This window comes from Diabrotica undecimpunctata, chromosome 6, assembly GCF_040954645.1.
Source record: "Diabrotica undecimpunctata isolate CICGRU chromosome 6, icDiaUnde3, whole genome shotgun sequence".
Classification (NCBI taxonomy): domain Eukaryota; kingdom Metazoa; phylum Arthropoda; class Insecta; order Coleoptera; family Chrysomelidae; genus Diabrotica; species Diabrotica undecimpunctata.
The window spans coordinates 29,038,612-29,059,069 of NC_092808.1; the positions used below are offsets into that span (position 1 = coordinate 29,038,612).

Here is a 20,458-nt window from a genome sequence, read left to right on the forward strand (position 1 = left end):
ACTCCTACTAATAAAGACGAGAAAGAGGAACAAGCTCCTGCTTCTTTAAATCAATCTTTTGTTTGGTCCAAGAAATCCTTCCCAATCTTTTTTTTGCGAAACATTTAAATTTACTGATTCTTCAAGCGTCAATGTTGACATTAATTCGAGTAAAGCAGTGACATAATTTCTTTAGTGACAGTATCTGCCAAACAATTTCCAAAGAATCGAACCTCTAGGCTACCCAGAAGAAATCGCAACTTTTTATGAATATAGAAGAGCTCGACGTTTTCTTGTTAATACTTATAGTCATGGGGTTCCACAGCCTTCCAATAATAATGTCATACTTGTCCAGCAATAAAAACTTTCATGTTGAATGTGTGACTAAAGTATTTAAAAAAAGGTTCCTGAATTGAGATTTTTGTATCTAAACAATAATGAAAATATGCCTTAATCAAAAACTAAAGCGTTTGATAGGCTCTACAAACTTAGACCGTCTATAAACCATCTTTCAGAGGCCTTTCAAAGTGCTTTTACGCCATATAGACACCCATCTATTGATGAAAGCATGGGTGCTTTCAGAGGGCGTACATCAATACTTTAAGAAGAAGAAGTACTTTTTTCATTATTTTTAACTAGCAGACAATTCTTTAAACGCACTGGAATAGTTATTGCGGGAATAAATATTTTTTATAAAAATTCTAACCTCCAAATTCATTGTTTTATTTAGCCTATTTGTCATTATAATTTTTCCAGTACATTATTTATGTTTTTTAGATGTCTCCAAACCGACCGCTTCCAGAAGCTGAACGTCAGTATATAGCGGACTATCTTAGTAATGAAGAATATTGTCTTTCCGAATTTGATAGCGATGAGGGTGCGGACGACCATTTCCCTGAGACAAGCTCAATTTCCAGAACTCCGTCAGAATCCTCGATTACTAGTATCGATACTCAGCCGACATGTTCCAGTACTTCAGTACAGCACTTGAAAAGAGTGCGCTAATGCACTTTTACAAGTAAGACAAATAATTCTAGCGGAAACGAAGATTTTGATGATTCGGATCGAGATCCTGACTTTGATCCAGATGATGAATTTGTACATGCCAATGAAACCAATCAAAAGAGGCTTTAAAATTTGGACATTGGCATGTGCTAAAACGGGATAACTTTTAAATTTTTAAATATATTAAGGAAAACTTCAACGTTCATTATTTTAGGAGAATGTGTTGTTTTCGAACTTACGTCGAAATATCAAAATCGGAGTTATTGCGTATACTTTGATAATTTTTTTACCACAATACCACTGATGCAGAAAATACTGGAAAAGAAAACTTTGGATTGTGGCACTGTAACGCAAAAAAATATATTTTCCAAAACAAATATTATGTGTTGATAAAGAGCTTTCCCAAAATCAGTCAGATTCAGTTAGTTCTGGGAAAACATCTGTCTATAAGTGGAAAATAGAGGCGTAAAATAGGTTAGTGTTGTCAGCAATCTACATATTTTTTAAGAAAAAACCCTGGTTTTGAGAACAAACAAATCTGCAAATAGAGATCAAGTACCATGTCCTCAGGCAATAGCCGATTAAAACAAATACATGGCTGGAATAGATCTATTCGATCAATATCATGCTGATTACTTCATCGCATGGAAATTAAGACGTTGGTGGGTAAAAATATTTCACTACCTTTCAGACGCAGCTCACGGAGGAATAGTAAACAGCTCAATTTTATATAAGGAGACTCTAAAAAAGAATAACTCAAGTGCTAAGCATATGATTGCATTACAGTTTTGCAGTGAACAAGCTGATAATTTGATTAGCACTTTTACTTTCAGAAAAAAGTCTGGACCTCCATCAAACTCAACTTTGAATGCTGGTTCACACTTACCCACCAAAGGAACTTATAGGCGCTGTGCCATTGGTGCTTCATTTATAAACAAACAAAAACACAGTCTAGTTTGATTAGTCAAGTTGGTAAAGTTGATCTATACAAAGACTGCTTTGCACCCTACCATAGTAGATAGAATTGTCTTAGATAATAAATTTAAAATATTCCTGTATTTAGTTTTTTTATATTTTCAAAATAAAGTATTTTTTTAATAAATTTTTCTAATTGTTTTTATTGGTCGCTATTTATACCATTGCCCAGTAATTATCAGTTGTTTGTCAAAATGCACACTGGTAGCTATATCTACCACCCTTTCCAGCCCTTCTGGCAAAGAAAAAATTTTTGTCATGTTAATGACGTACAATGAATTACTTTTACTATTAAAAAGTATATTTTTACAAAAAATAGTTCTGCAGGTTAAAGGGTTAAAAGAATTGACAGGAGTAGATTGGTACTTGATAAAATCGATAGGTAGCAGTAAACTACAACTTAAAAAATTTACGAACATAAATCTAATAAATGAAAAAAAAAACAATTTTAATTTATTTATTATAATGCTTAATAATAGAATAACAGTGTATCCAAAATTTAAATGTATTATACAATTAAATGTGCGTATAGATAAGTAAATATAATTAACCATAATCTGATTGAAATTTAACTCAAACAATGGGAATAACCCAACCCTTTCCTCCCACAATATACAAGTGTCACGTGCTCGAAGTCAATTACAACCACTTGCAGGGCTAGGGGGTGAAAACGGCGTTGATGACTTCATAAAAAAGAATGTCAAAAAGGAGATGTATCGGCAACTCCACTGCACTTGATCCTCAGCGAGAGGAAATCGATGCTGAGTGTCTAGCGTGGTTGCGCAAGCGCCTGGATGTTGGATCAATAGAGATGCATTTTCATTTACACCCCTTGGAGTTCTGGGGAAGCTTTAACCTGTGAGTTGTTTGTTGTTAGTGATAACCAGGAAAAGGAAATAAGGTATGTGTTGTTTTTGTTGTAAAGAATAAATAGAACTGTTAATAAAACGTGTTTGAAAAATAAAAATCATGAAACTAAGGTCAAGTATGACAGATTTTATTGAGTTATTTTAAACAATTTTTCTTTATATAAATACTTATACTACTGTCTACAAAAAAGATGATATTTATTTATATATTTTGCAAAATTAACTAAAGTATATTTTTTAATATTACTAATTATGTGTTTCAAAAAAAAATTTAATCATTAGTGAAATTGATTTTTTTAATATTACTACAATAATATTAGTTCTTCGAAAAATATTAAAACTTAATTCTCTTGGCACTTGGGAAAATGTTTTGCTACTATTCAGTTATAACAAAAACAGTAGAAGTTGTAACTACTCATGTACTTTTACTATGTTTAATATCTTAAAATGTAATAATAATTTAGTATTATAATTCATATTGAATCGGTTAGAATCTTGCTATATCGGTATATATCTCACTATATTTTATTTTGTATCAGTTCTCTTCTTTTGTTCAAAGCGTTATATCCTCCTTTGACATTTACTTTTTTTTATTTTCCAAGTAAAGATTTGCAATCTGTCCTGCTTGGATAATAATCAAATTTGATAATTCAAATAGAGAAATTAACATTAGCGAAGAATACCTGCCAGAGCTGGTGCCTTCCTTATTAAATTTAACTAAAGTTAATATAATAAAACAATTTCTTATAATCTAAACAATTTACTTATGAAATCTATCTGGTTAGTCCAAGGGTTTGTGTCTCTTAAGTCTGTTCACTTCCCTGCTGTTGTCCAGTAGATTTATCGCACTAGAATTTGGATGAATTTCTAACCGCTTTAAATGCCTATCACTACACTTTTTTATTTCTTCGCGCACAACACACACTGAGAGATCAGTATGTGATGTATGACTTCATTAGGGACGTAGTATGGTGCATTAACAATCTGCCTAAGGACCTTTTATTGGAATCTCTGCAGGATTTCAATATTGGATTCGCTTACACACTCCCACAGTTGAATGCCATAGGTCCAGATAGGTTTTAGAATTACTTTATACAGTAATAATTTATTTTCTAGTCATAGTTCAAATCTTTTTCCAAGTAGCCAGTAAAGTTGTCTTAATTTTAATCAAATTTGTTTTCGTTTATTGAAGATGTGGTTTGTTTCTCCAAGTAAGTCGTCTATCGAGATGAGTACCAAGGTATTTTGCACTATCAGATTGCAGTATATCTTGATTGTTTAGTTGTATAGGTGGATATGTCAGAAGTTTAGTTGTAAAAGTTACATGGTTTGATTTACTTTCATTAACCTTGAATTGTCATTTTCTTAACCACATGTGAATGGTGTTTAAGTGGACTTCTAGATGCTTCGATCGTATTTGTTTGCGACGAGAGGATAACGGTGTCATCAGCAAATGTTGCCAAGGAACACTGATCAGAAGAGGGTAGGTCTTCTTCTTCTTCTTTCTCTTTATATGCTTATATATAATTCTGCTTGTTCATTGGTGGATTAATACCTCTATGGAAGGTTATCACTCCATCTTTTGCGCGGTCGTCCGATACTTTTTCTGCCGATTGGTAATTTATCTCTTGCTATTTTGACGACACGAGTCTCCTCCATTCTGCATATGTGGTTATTCCACTCTTTTTCATTTTGTGTCCATTCATCTTCCAATGTCTTCACTTCTCTTTCGATCTCTCAGCGAATTTCCTGTAATTCTTCTCAGTACTAGCATATCTGCCGTTTCCAGTAGCCTTTACGTTGTGGCTGTGTCGGGTCTTGCTTCTGAGGCATATGTCACTATTGGTCTTACACTGGCTTTATAAATTCTTGATTTCATCTCAGTGTTAATGTATCTGTTTCGCCATACAGTGTTATTAAAGCATCCTGCCAGTCTATTTGCTTTTTGTACTTGATCTCTTACTTCCTTGTCCAGGTCTGCATAGCTAGACAGTGTAATTCCCAGCCATTTTATTTTCATTACTTGTTCAATACTAATGCCATCAATTTCTATTTTACATCTGGTTGGTTCTTTGCTGACTACTATTGTTTTAGTTTTTTGAGATGAGATTGTTATATTAAATTCTTTTGCTCTTATGTTAAATCTGTGGATCAGTCTTTGCAGACTATCTTCATCTTGGGCTATTAATATTGCGTAGTCTGCGTAACAGAGTATTTTGATTTCTTTATTTCCCATTCTGTATCCTCTTCCTTTGTTAACGCTTTTGATGATTTCATTCATGATCAAATTAAAGAGCATGGTCAAAGGGCTCAATGATTCCCCTTGTCTTATTCCGCTGCCTATTTCTATAGGATCTGTAAGTTGTTTATCTATTCTGACTTCCATTTTGCTGTTTTGGAATTTAAGTCAATCTGCAAAAATATTTGCATCGAACCATCCTGAGGCAATAGCATTATAATGGCACCCTTTTGGTCCATTTTCAGCCCCAGTAGTTTACAGTTTAGCAACCTAGAAAACAACATAGAGCGGTAAAAGTTCACCTTCGCCATTTTCACAGAATATAATGGACACAGATGTCTTTAAAGCGTTTCTAATTATTAGCCATGTCTGGCCATAAATTGTTTCATTAAAACCTCTCCAGGGAGAATATCCTTGAAAATTTTGACATCTCTTCCACAGTGGTTTAACTAATTTCCAACAATCTTTCTCAGTTTCCTTGCGGTAATAGACCACCCAAACTCTCCCTATATAGTGGCGCATACACGGGATGGGGAAATAGGGATATTCCCCCTCCGCAACAAGGTCCAAAATTAAAGAAAACTTGTTATTGAAATTTTTGAAAATTATTTATGTAGTTTGGGTTTATCTTTTTTATGACTTTTAGTTGGTTTTTCATTGGAAGTTCCTTCTAACCCTTCAAGTTGGAAGTTTCCTTCTAGATCTAGATCCGCCATTGCCCGTCAATCAGGCAATTGACAAATTGATTTTCTTCGCCGAGCGTAAATACGTTTTGTCTCCATGGTGTTTTGGAATTTCTTCCTTTTAATTTATTTAATTGGAATCTCTCTTGGAATCTTGGAGTCTTTCTTGGAATCTTATAATTTTTGTTTTGCCCTTCTGTATGAGATTTCACCTCTTCTAATTTCGTTTAAGAACGTCTGTAGAGTTTTTTGAGTATAATCAGCCTCGCGCCGTGATTTTAATACTTTTAAATGTTTTAGGTATATCTGCAACAAAAATATACATCTTCATACATTCCATTCAATATAATACATATTTAGGGGTAACTTTTGCATCACTTGTTTAGACCAAAGGTAGCCCGAGTCACCCGATATTTTATAAAATTGGGTTATAAAAAGAAAATTTTATCATTTGTTCATTTATAAGAAGTTATAATTTAGTGAAAAAGGTGACAAAAAGTAAATACTTAACGAGTACATAAATACTTGCTTGCCAGATAATAACGTATGGTCCTAAAGTTTTGGGAAAAATTTCACCTGGTCTGATTGAGAAGCAAAATGCATTTAACAAAGAAGGCCATGGAATTGAAATGTCATCAGTTATTGACATTTAATAAACAAAGCAGAATATTTTGGTTTGTGCTCTGCAAAATGTCTTATAAAATTGATATTCATCGAGGTGTTTATAATATGGTTGGGCGAATGTCGAAACGAGATATTGTTAATATTTATCGAGATCAAAACATAAGCAAATCGACAATTTATCGCACAATCAAGAATGTGAAGAAGGGATGCCATGTGTTAACTTGCGTAAAAGTGGCCGACCGCGGATTTTGAACCATGTAAGAGAGGCAAGACTGATTGAAGCAGCTAAGAACAAAATTGATGTCTCACAGCGAAAACTGGCCAGAAGATTTTATGTTGAAAAGACTACAGTATACAGGACCCTATCGAGTAACAATATTATCTACCGGAACAGAAGGAAAGCTCCAAAATACAGAGAGGATTAATTAGAGAGAATTCCGAGATGTTGCCGCGCGTTAAGGCGAGTGCATTTCATCAACAAGTTGATCGTGATGGACGATGAAAAATATTTTACTTTGTCCAACTCTGAGATGAAGGGTAACGATGGGTTTTACACGAGCGATTACGAAAATGTACCTGATAAAATAAAATTCAAAAATAAGAAAAAATTTGAGGACAAAATTTTGGTATGGTGTGCAATTTCTGAGGCTGGCTTTATCTCACAGCCCTACATTGGTGTTGTTCGAGGCGAAGCCTTAAACGCAAATAGTTATATTCAAAGATGTCTGTCTAAATTGCTTCAGTTTGTGAACACACATCATGCAAATGATCAAATAGTCTTTTCGTAAGATCTTGCTTCATGTCATTACGCGAGGATCACAAGGGACTGGTACGAAACAAACAACATTACCTTTGTACCGAAAGCAGACAATCCCCCCAACCTACCTCAGGCTGGTCCAATTGAAGAGTTCTGGGCAACATTAAGTCGGAAAGTCTATAATAACGGATGGGAAGCACAAAATCAGGAACAGTTAAGACGCCGCATATATACAAAAATTAAAGAAATTGACGCCGAGGTCGTCCAAAGGATAATGCAACGTGTCAGGGGAATTATTAGGCAAATCAAAAATAATGGTCCCTTGTCTGTCATTTGAATTTTGATTTATAATAAGGATAGTTAAGTTAAATTGTTGAATATTTTAATAAAAATATAAGATTATTATGGTCAGAGTTATATGCTTTTGAAATTTTTCCCAAAACTTTAGGACCATACCTTAGCAGAACTTTCTGCATACACCAAATTTTATGTTAGAGGCACCGACGTTTGTACACCCTGCCCCTACTATTTCGATTAACTGTAGAGATTTAAATAGAAGAACAAGTTGATACCGCACGTAGATATAAAAAGACTTTTTCAATGGGCAACCAGTAAAACAATGACGCGCGTTTCATAAACACGGTTTTTATTTTATAGGTAAACTAAAATGAAACTTTTTTAGTAATCAACTTACTAAGTAGAGTTACCCCGGTTTATGGTATCTCATATTTTGTATATTATTTCTGTTTTTATTTATGCAAAATGCATATAATTCTTTATTTCTTTCTTTACTGGTCTTACAATTCTAGGTGAAACTTCGCCGCATCCACTATAGCCCTCCTTTCCTTCGTCCTTTCATCTTTTTCTGGGACGACTTACTGTTTTTTTTTACCATCTGGTCTCTCAAAAAACACTGTCTTGAACACTCAGTCTTCCTCTGATCTTTCACATGACCTGCCCATCTTATCTGGTTAGCTTTTATATGTCTGATAATATTTTCAGTGCCATACAGTCACCAATTCAGCATTGCAACACCTTCTCTACTCTCCTGCCAATTCATCTCTTTGGGGTCCCACTATCATTCTAAGAACCTTTCAAATAGCAGCAGCTTATTTATTTCCCGCTGATGTAGAGTCCATGTTTCACTTCCATATATAACAACTGGGCGAATAATTGACTTTCTTTTTAGCAGATGAAATCTTAATAATGATGATAGGGAGTATAATGCTCTATTCTCCGCAGGTATTCCTGCTGAGACCTCTTTTTCTATGTGGTTGTTATCTGTGATTACCGCCCCCAGATATTTAAACGCTTTTACTACTTCGTAGTAAGAAGTAGTAAAAGAAGAAATTGAGGTCATTAATAGTTATGTTGTGTCTAACTCCTGGTCTTGCATTTTTGGTTACTAGTATATATTTCGTCTTGTCTGCATTTATTCGAAAACCCAGCCTACCTGTATTCTTCTCGAGTTATGAGAACACCTCTCACATCTCTTGAAGAATGAGCGACTGCATCTAGATCATCAGCAAAGGCCAACAATAGTTTTGATCCACGATTCGAAACTCCCCTGTCAGCTTAGACGATATCTTACTTGTTGCATATTCTAAAGCCAAATTAAATAGCAATGGTGATAAGGAGTCTCCTTATCTAAGTCCTGATGCTATACTAAATGGCACCGATGTTCTGATTCTCTGTTAGGCACATTTGAGTTAGCTCCACTAATTTTCTTGGTATTTCCATTTCTAGCATGGCTAGTATCTGCTTCTTTTTATCGAATCATAGGCTTGCTGCAAATCTACAAAAATTTGGTATGGGTACCTACCTTTCCGTTGAATTTCCAGTTTTCTAATATTTGTCGGAACGTAAATATTTGACCTAATGTTGACCTTCTAGCATGAAATCCGCATTAGTAGTCGCCTAGAATATCTTCCAAATACGGAATGACCTCTTTAGCAAGGTAATTAATAGAACTTTATATATTCTGCTAATATGCGATATGCCTCTATCGTTTCAAAATTGTTGGTTATCTCCCTTCTTATGTATGGGTATTATAACGCTTCCATTCCATTCCTAAGGCATTTTTTGTTGTTGCCATACTTTCAGAATAATGTCATACAATTTTTGATGTAAAACGATTGCTCATTTTTTATTCAATTCTCCATTTATACCATCATTTACTGGTGCTTTGTGATCTGTAATAGATGATATCACATTCTTCACTTCTTGGAGTGTTGGTGCTAGTATTTCCACATATGCATAATGGAATAAAAAGGATATAAACCGCACTTTAATAATAATTTAGTCAATTTAATTTCTGACTATCTTGTCCTCTTGATTGATGATGAGATTTTAAAGTATATAGTCGTTTTTAGGTAGCTGGAATAAATCGCTATGATATATTGCTCCGTTTGACAAAACTATATCAATCTATAATCTCTTTCGTTCGTTTTACAAGACCATGCTTTTCCGCAATATCTTATGTGCTTTCATTACCAACTTTCCAGTTGAAGTCTCCCATGATAATATTAACGTGTTTTTTAGTGAATGTCCACCATATTTAGTGCATATCTTTGCGGCTGAGTTTTTATGGAGTTCCTAGATCCAAAGATGCGCTATGGATAGGAACGAGGCAAAACTTTTTAGACACCATTCGAAGCAGTAAAAAACGTTGTTTTATCTTATTTAATCCCAATATTTTCTGTCTACCGGCCACGTGTATCTGGCTAAAATTTTATTCTCACAGATATAATGGTCGACGTATACTCCGGAGTATCGCTTTAATTTGGTAGTAGAATTGTTTAGGTTCTTCATTCGGTTTGTTCGTTATTGGTCCATAGACTACTATTAAGCTATAATTAGTTAGTTAACCCTGAAAATTTGTCATCACTACTAGATTATTGAAAGAAACAAAATTCCAAAAACAGTTACGAATCTGTTCTTTAACAATGATACCGACTTACTGAGACCGAGACCAGACAAATATAACAATACAAAATCATACCGTAGAAAATGTTGAACATTATGTATATCTAGGTCAATGTTATCAAACTAGGAAAACCAAATCAAGATGCTGAAATTAAAAGAAGAACACAACTGGCATGGGGCGCTTTCGGCAAATTAGCATATATCTTGAAAAACACCTCCATTCCTGTAAACTTAAAGAAAAAGGTGTATAACACATGCATACTACCAGTTTGTACTTACGGCTTGGAGACAGTAGCCCTTACCAAAAAATCTGCTAAAAAATTAGAAACAACGCAAAGAGCAATGGAACGAATCATGCTTGGAATATCACTAAGAGACAAGATTAGAAACACCGAGATAAGACGTAGAACGAAGATTAGGGATATTGTGGAAGAAATTGCAAAAATGAAATGGCGCTGGGCAGGTCACGTAGCCCGATATAATGACAACAGGTGGACACGGAGAATTCTAGAATGGAGACCAAGGACGACAACAAGAAGCACGGGAAGACCTCAAAAAAGATGGGTAGATGACATAAGAACAGTGGCAGGCAAACAGTGGATTAGATTGGCGCAAGATAGAGAAAGATGGAAGCAATTGGGAGAGACCTACATTCAGGAGTGGATGGAAAATGGTTGACAAAGAGAGAGACCGACTTCGCTATTCATGAATCCTGTATTTCCTGAATGTATAAAATGTATTTATTATTTTCAGACATATTTGACTCTGAGAGAATGCCTAGTTTGAGAATTACTTGCGCTAGATATTTAGTAATTTAGCAGCTTCCAACATAATAGTTATGTTTCACCTATTTGTCTGGGGATTTCTATGACCTGAAGTTTTCTTGGATAGGTGACCTGGGAGACCTTGTGGTCTATTTGTGATCTCCTTCTCCTGTTAGATATTTGATTCAAGTTCCATGATCATGCACAAGAATCTGTAATGCAGTAGTTTATTCAGGACTTCTGCATCCTCATGCTGTTGATATTTTCTTAGTTCATCTGACTTCTAGATAGGTTTATCTGTCTCATAACAACAGAGTTACCACTTACCAATTGTTCCACCCGAAACTGTTAACTGGGAAGTGGAGGACTTGCCTATGCTAGTGGCCACTTAGTCGTCAGAGCCTCGTTGGTAACAAAAAGAATCATATGAAGGTGAGGTTGTCATATGAGTAGAAGAGATTATTTTATTTGCTTTTTTCTAAAATAAGTCTCGATTTTTATTATATAAATTCTGCACTGCTTTTATTGGATTAAAGCTTATATTCGTTTTGTCGAGAGCTTCCCAAATTTTTCTCTGGGAAACGGTATCGTATATCTTTTAACGGACAAACAATTTCATGTATATAGCGACAGCGACAAAATGGTAAAACACTGAACTAAATATAAAGAATATTTTCACTGTACCATCATTTTACACTCGAAATAATTTCTGGAATAAACTAATAACTTAGTAATGGATAAAAAAGAAAGCTGATATCTTAAAGCAACAACACGGAATTAAAGCTTTAACTATTGAGATGATTGGACTTCTTGTAAAAAGTACAGAAGAAAAGGTCATGTAAAGTGGCATCGATATATAGACGCCACTTTGCAAGATGATGCCAAATTGATGGTAAACGCATACTGTACATTAGTATCGTGCGGTAGTATCAGTCTTGGACATAATGGGCCAGCTAATCTCCAAAAACCATGAGATCTTCAAGGGATGATAACTCCTCAAGTGTGTCAATAACTATATTATCCTGAGTTAAGTACTGTATCCGGAGGTCGGTATATGCAAACTACATTAAATACAAAAGAGTTATTGGTAGTAAGTGGATAATTTCTATACCTGGTACGTCTATTGTTTTATTACTGATGGAAAAAGTATTAACCACAAAAGGCTTATTGCAGGGATGCTTTACATCTCCGACACTGTTCAAGATATTCCTCGAACAAATATTAAAACCATGGAAAAGGAAATGGGAAGGGATGGGAATACCAATCCGGGACAACTTCTTGTACACATTAAGCTTTGCAGATGACCAAGTGGTAACGGCTCAAGATGACGAAGATCTGTGCTATATGCTCCGAAAATTAGAAAAGGAATACACAAAAAATGGGCTGGAAATAAATCTAGAAAAGACCGAATATTTAACAACAGAGCAAGAACCAGTGAGAAACTTGGAAATGGACGATAATAGGGAAATTAACGGCACTGACAAATTCAAATATTTAGGATTCATACTTTTAAAAAATGGAACCACCGAGCAAGAGATAACCAGCAGATTAGCACAGACAAGAACATGTATTAAACAAATGAACGGGGTACTGTGAGATAGACAGATTTCCAGAAATACAAAGAAGAGAATTTATAACATCTTGGTAAGCTGTATAGTGACCTATGGAGCAGAGAATTGGGTAATAAATAAATGAAACAGGTCCAAAATCACAGCAACTGAAATGGAGTTCATGAGAAGAAGCTGCAGAGTGACAAAAATGGATCGCATCAGAAATGAGGAGATTAAACGAAGAATAGCAGTAGAACAAGACATACTCAGCTACATCAAAGAAAAACGTTTAATTTGGTATGGACATGTGAGCAGAACAGATCATACAAGGTGGATAGCACCCAAATTGGGTGCTATCCACCTTGGGTTCGGATTGGGCTTTAATCCGAAACAGATTTCGGATTAAAGCCCAATAGGAAGGAGGAAAAGAGGTAGACCCCGAAGATCATGAAGGGATGAAGTGGACGAGGCCATGGAAAGACGAGACCTTAGAGATGAAGAATGGCAGAACAGAAAGGACTGGAGACGTCTTTCTGTAGAAATCCTTATATAGATAGATAGGAAAAAGTATTAGTAATTTGTATTGCTAAATATATGCATACTCCTCTCCCTCGGCGAGTATCTTTGTCTCTACGAACTATAGTAAAAGTATCAATGTTTACAATAGCATCAGGATAGAAGAATTAAGCCACGTTTCTGTTAGGAGAATAATATGAGGTTTTAAAAGTTGAACAGTACTTATAAATTGAATGAATTTGGACACAAAAGAGTTTAGATTCGTATACATAAGAAGTCAATCCGTAAATTTTAGTGCAAGAGAATTATAACCCAAATTTCATTATCTTTGGACAGCCATTTAAATATTTCATCATAAGTTCATTTTCCCCATTATTTTTACGAGTGTCCAGCTCAGTATGAAGTTCCTTTTATCGAAGTTGCTTCTTAGGTGTCCTTTCATCAATAACAGAATAAGTTTTAGTAAATTTGTTTTCCAAAATTTTATTTATGTTACAAAGAATTTTTCATTGGGTGGTGTTCAGAAATCATTGTCACTTTTATTATGCGGTAATAACGTTCATTTTGATTCGGTTTACCGACTCTATAAAATGTAATAGGACTTTTTTGACATCCGATGACTTCTAGGGACAAATTAATTTTATTCTTATCATGATCTTTTTTACTTTTTGAATAATTTATTAGCGATAAAATAAATACTACGGCTAATAAATACTTTGGTAGATTTGGCGTACGGAGGTCGCTTTCCTTTTTAAACTACGAACTCTGAATATTTGAAACCTCTTAATACTCACACTATTAGAGCATTATACGATGAATAGTACTTTATTAGTTATAAATAGCTTATCACTTCACGTAAAATAAATATAATTCTTCAGAAAACATAATAGATTTATAAAATAAATTTGAAATTATTTAAGAAAACATCTGTTTTGTTCTTTTTCGTTATATTGATTGCTTTCCATTCCGTGTTTTTTCGCCACTACAGCCAGAAACTCGATTTATATTTTTGTGCTCTCCTTGGCTCCTTACGACACTCCCCTTTTTCTCTAGGGTCTGCTGGTCATTATTATTCCAGTTCCATTCCCTAGTGCGTGGCGATGTACCGTGACGAAACATTTTATTTTAGAGATCTAATTTACTTTTATTGTAAATTTGTTGGTTAGTTTTTATGTTAACTGTTATTATATAATTATATTTTAGGATATGCTTATAATTTTATTCTGTTAACATTATTAGTATATTCAACATTTTATACACATCAAAAAATAATTACAAAACATAGTCAAAGCAAGTCAAAATAATCCGCCCTTTTGTACTAGACTTCTACTAATAGCTATAAAATAATAGCGCAGCATGAGCATTATAGCGCAGCATGAGCAACATCGTTTTCCCTATTGTCATGTTCAAAATGAGATCATATCGTTGTGGATGACTGTCAGCGAAGCCTCTTCTCCGCCTATATTCCTGTCGCCTTCACTGTTGGGATAAGTATGCAAGGATGAGTGCTGTTTTTTATTACATAAAGCACAGAACTGAGACGAAGTAAAATTATCAATTAAATGAGAAAGTCCTAGACAATTTATACAATTTCTATCATTTACCAAAAGACATCTTATCTTGGATTGAGAATGCTTGATGACATGCGTAAATCTTGTGACCCTTGTTATTGCAATATGAGCATTCATTGACATATTTCGAAGATGGATCAGCTTTAGGATTTACCACCGTTGTAGGAAACGAGGCCTGTGTACCGTCCTTTTTATAAAGAGATTTATTCTTGTCTTCAACATTTAAATTCTCTAGGTGAGAACATCTTTCATCTATAAAGTTAAGGTATTCGTCAAGAGAGTTTATTCTTTCGTATCTTCTTTCAAATTCTATAAACTTACTTGTACTAACATCTAAATGTCTATCAATAAAATTAATCAAAATCAATTGAAAGAGAGAATTAAATTTTTATAGCTTGTAACGTATACTTTATCTGACTATTTCACTAGACTATTTTTAACTGATAAAACGTCATACCAACGCCCCGTTTCCTACTGACAAAACTTCCTTCCTGCTCGTGATTTTTAGCGATAAAATTATGACAGATCCGTCACGAAGGTGTCTGGTAATTCTATTGTTGTCAGTTTGACAAACGCCATTGAGGCATAATCAATTTTGGACAGATATAATGAATCCAGACGAAAAATCAAGATTTGGATACGTCAGGTAAAGAAATCAAAAAATTGGTTTCGGAAAATATCCCATTGAACACGCAGACGTCCAGAAGCTCTATTTGGACCCAATTTTCGGAGTTCCTGCGTGTGAGAAATTTTACGCTTGAAAGATGTACTACCATAATGGAACTAGCAAAAATTCTCGAGAATTATGCCTTGAACATAAAAAAGGCAGTTGCGAAGACTATAAAGAGTTGTTTGTAAAGTCAATGTGGAATACTACAGGAAAAATGGTACAAGAAAAATATTTTACGGAGTACGGCATAAAAATCGACCCTTTCACAGATATATCTTTCAAATGTGCAAGATTAGCCAGAGATACCCAGCGAAGGCAGCTTCAAAGTGATCAATAAAAAAAAATTCAGTTCAAAAGCATTATCCGCCGAAGAAATATTAAAAATCATCCAACGCTACGACGAGGAAACCCCCGATAGAGCACAAAAAAGTTTTTTCATCTTTGAATATCGAATTGAATACAACAGCATTTTTTCCAAAACAAATCAAGGCGGTTCGAAAAGTTTGGCAAGCAGCAAATGGCTGTTAAGAAATTCATCAAACAAAAATGTATGCCCAGTTAAATTATTTTTGAAATTAATGGAAAAAAAACCAAAGATTTTATCAGACATTCTCTTTCTTACCGTTCACTCCAACTGGAAGGATGGATCTTGGTTCAAAAACTGTCCACTTGGAATCAACACCGTATCCAAGTGAACAAAAATGTTAGCTGAAAAAATTGGAATATAGTCACAAAAAAACATAAAATAACAAACCATTCCCATCGATCATCAGCTGTGTCAGCCTTGTTCAAGCAAGGTGTTTCTGAACAGGAGTTAATTAATTTACCGGGTCACTCAAAGGCAAGCTCTCTAAATCCATATCTGCAGCTAGCTTCCAGTCACCACCAGAAGTTAATCGAAAATCTCAGAACAACAAGTGAAGCTAGACCTTCGAGTTCCCAAATGCTTCTTCTTCTTTCTGTGCCACTCCTATCGGAGATTGGAAATCATCAAGGCTATCCTGACCTTGTTTACAGCTGACCTAAAGAGTTCATTAGTGGTACAGCCAAACCATTCTCTCAAATTACGCAGCCATGATATTCTTCTACGGCCTGGATTCCGTTTTCCTTCTATTTTTCCTTGCATTATATTTTGAAGTAATGCGTATTTATGTCCTCTCATCACGTGACCCAAATATTCGAGTTTTCTTCGTTTGATCGTTGACAAAATTTCTGGGTCTTTTCGTATCCTTCGCACATCTTCAAAATTTGTAACTCTTTCACCCAACTTATCTTCAGCATTCGACGGTAGCACCACATCTCAAAACTTTCAATATTTTTTATATTGTTCTGCTTGAGAGTCCAGGCCTCTACACCGTATAATAGCGTGTTAAATACGTAGCCCCTTAGCATTCTTAATCGTTGAGGGATGCTTATATCTCTGTTGCAGAAGAATACCAAATGCTACAGGTCAATAATACACAAAATCATGCTTTGGTAGAAAAGAATGGGCAAACTGCTATAGCTTATAATAATTATACATTTAATATTGTTAACAAATAAATAAAGATTATGTTTCGTTGATATGGTGCACTAATTGTCTCGTGAAATAGTTTTGTCGAATATCATTCGAGAGAAAATTATATACCAGCAAAATTGTTTTCTGGTTTTATTCAAGTTTGTTGCCCTTTGGCAATTTTAGCTTATGAAATTTTGACAAAATCACTCGACTGATGCCTCGTGATTTAACTTTCAAAATTTAATTCATGAAAATTGCCAGGCAACAAACTTTTATACCAGTCGAAAATATTGCCGGCAAAACTTTCTCTCTTATGATATTATTAATTATAAAATTCACGTACTTAAACGTAGCTTGCATTACTATTAAGAGACTTAATAGCGAGTAATTCGTTTAACATTGCTTTTATGATAGTATGCTTATTTGAATATCTACTTTTCAGAGTTTTCAAAGCTATTTTAAAGTTATCATTCGAAACAGTTATATTATTACTAATTTTGAGAAACAATTTTAAATAAATAAAACGTTGTACATCGGTAACTTCACTATTATTAATGATAAGGGCGGAAAATAAATCGAAAAAGTTAGACCATTCACTAGAGTTACCAGAGAAACATTGCATAGAAATATTGGGTAATTTTACACTAGCTGCTGTACTTGTCTTATAATTGATTTTTACTTGAATTGAATCTAGTACCGATATATGCTTCAGAGGATTCATCTTCTTAGCTAGAGGAGCTGATATCTCAAAAAAAAATCCTCCTAAGGGTTCCGTGGATCTTCCAGTTCGAAGTATCTTCCGTGTCAGGTGTATCTGCATATACTATATCTTGATCTACCGAGAATTTATAAAAGGCATCTTATAATAGTGACATTTGCTTTTCTACAACAAATAAATTAGTTTCCAACTTATTATCAACCCATGTCTAAATTCTGATCAAAGTCGCTTTTGCTGATCTGCAATTAACCTTAGCTGTTTTTTATCCATTCTTAAAGTTCAGAGAAGTACTTTAGAATAAATGTGTTAAATTAACAAGAGAAACACAAGAGAAATAATAAAATGGGTGAGAAAAATTAATACGATCTTCAATGATTTAAAGTAATAGGAAAATAAGCAAATTATCTGAAATCTAATTAGATAACGAATGATCATGTTGGGAACTTGTAACCAAACCCACCTGTGTGAAAGTATTAAGTAATCTTAAGTTCTGTAGGTTCTGGTACATGGTACACAGATAAAAGGTAATTAGCTGTTTACGTGAGGTACCACTGAGACTGCCTATATATACGCCGCAACTTTGCACCTCGATTTTACAGCTTCCACTAATTTTACGAGAAACTACTTACAATTCAAATGTACAATTAACGAATAAATAGTGTTTTTGGGACTAACGAGCCGAGATTTCTTTTAAACTTTCTAGATACAAGTAAGTGGAGATACAAGTAATTACTTGTAAGACACTACGAGTAGTAAGACACTACGAGAGCTTGTATCTTGTTTAACCAACATTTACCGACTGTCTTCTAAGACGATCATTTTTTGACTGTGATTTGATATTTTATTTTTACGTAACTTGAGGAAATAAAAGAGGCTACTGTGACGTAAGCAGATGTTGGGCTTTCCCCGTCTATTATACTAATACCATGCAAGCCATTGTGTCGTAGTCATCGTAAAGTCATATTGTCCGTCTCCAAAGATCTGTCCCTGCTCATTTCTCTGCTCATTTTTGTAAATTGGTTGATCCATCTTGTTGGGGATCTTCCTCGTAATCTTCGACCTTCTACCTTTCCATGAGTCTTTCCATGTTTTCTGTGTCTGCTCTCATAATATGTTCAAAGTATTTTATTTGTTGGAGATGGACTTTGCTCACATTCTTGTTCTATTCGTAATCTCTTATTAAACCTTGTATGTCCAACACTTATTTCATCTTTCAAAATCAATTCTGCAGACAAATAAATGGTGCTTTAATAGGCTCCTATCTCCAATAATTGCCAATATCTTTATGGAATACTTTGAGACCCGAGCACTATCCACATCAATGCTCAAACCCACATATTGGCTACGATATGTTGACGATACATTCGTCATTTGGCCTCATGGTTAGGATGCTGTGGTGTCTTTTCAAACCCATCTGAATGGTATAATCCTAGTTCACGATGGAGGTGAAAACTGATTCATCCCTACCGTTTCTCGACGTTATCATAAAGAAAAACCAATCCCAAGGTTTCCATCACTCTGTTTATCAAAAACCCACGCAAACCAATAATTACTTGCATGCCAACTCGTATCATCCGCCCTTACAAATTAATTCAGTCATTAATACCCTTGTCTCCAGATCACTATGCCTTTGCGATGATGCAAGTAGATCCGCTGAGCTCTCTAGTTTAAAACAAGTCCTCATTCAAAACGGTTACCGTGAAAATCATATCAATAGGAGCATTCACAGATATCAATCTCCCACTTAAGCTCAACAAATAACTCAGACGCTCATCATACGAAAGCTTTTGTTCCTTACATCAAAGGTGTCACTGGCAAAATCGACAAAATTCTTAAATCAAGAGGAATCAAGACAATATTTACCCCCCAATAAAAACTTTCATCTCTTGTCCGAATGAAAGACAACATTCTTGTATGAACAACAAGGAATTTATGAAATTCCTTGTGCAGACTATCGCAAATGCTATATAGGCCAAACAAATTGTAGAATCCAAAATATGATTTATAAACATTCCATTTCTGTATGCAATTCCGATTTAATTTCAGAAAAAAGCCAAATTGTCTCAATAAAAGATATGACGGCATACGATTATCTTCTACATGGAGACCTCTCATAAAGAAAATATCATCCGCTGCACCTACAACTGAAATGTTTGCGCCAATCCCCGCGTCAATCACCACGCTAACTCCCACGCCAACCTCCACCCAAACCACGTCACCATTGACGGTATAAATAAACCATCCTCTGTTTCTTATGGCAGTAATGCATTGGTTAGTGATCTAATGATAATCGACGAGGTTCAACCTGGAAGACTGTTGAGTTTAATGTTGGTTCTTGTAATAGTATTAATCTTAGCTCTAGGTTTAATATATATATATATATATATATATATATATATATATATATATATATATATATATATATAATCATTAGTGGAGCAATAATAGACTCTGAAGACCCAAAAACATTGAAAGAAGGAATGACTACTATGTTACTAATATTAAAAGAGTACAAAAAATAGGCACAAAAACATGTTTAATTGAACTAGAAAGCGAAGAAGAAAAAACAACAATCTTAAGAAACAAATACAAACTTAAGAATGTGAAGACCAAAAAAATATGGATTACAGAGGACCTCACAAAAGGAGAGAGAGAGAAAATGAAAGCTTTAAGAGATAAAGCAAGAGAAATGAGGGAAAATGGAAAAATGGTCAAAATAGGATACAATAAAATCACAGTAGATGGCAGTGGAAATAGAGAGTTCAAAAAACTACCAGAGCAACATAAAAAGAACCAAGGAGAGGTCAAGCAACGAATAGAGAAAGAAGAATTACAAAATAAACCGGACAATGATGATAAATGTTTAGTTTTAAGTAGTAATAGGAATAGGATTAGAAATGTAAATGATAAGTATGCCATTAGAAATTTGACTTGTGATAGGAATATGGGTATTAGGCTTACTAACAGTAGTGATAATATTATAGTTAGGGGGAATATCAAAAATGGGCATAGCATTAGTAATGAAGGTAGGGAAAAATTAAATATTAGCATTAGAAATAAAAACGGTAATAAAATAAATAACGGATATAATGTTAATACAAAAACCAGGGAGCAT

The 20,458-nt window shown here is 34.4% G+C and overlaps 1 protein-coding gene across 2 annotated transcripts in view; it reads left to right on the plus strand.

The window, feature by feature from the left end:
* Positions 1 to 2,753: 2,753 nt before the first annotated feature.
* LOC140443332 (uncharacterized) overlaps positions 2,754 to 20,458 on the plus strand; it is a 66,924-nt gene continuing 49,219 nt past the window's right edge. For both annotated transcript variants that reach the window (XM_072534529.1, XM_072534532.1), the window contains exon 1: positions 2,754 to 2,860. The gene's annotated coding sequence lies outside the window, so the exon portion shown is untranslated. The remainder of the gene's footprint in view (positions 2,861 to 20,458) is intronic.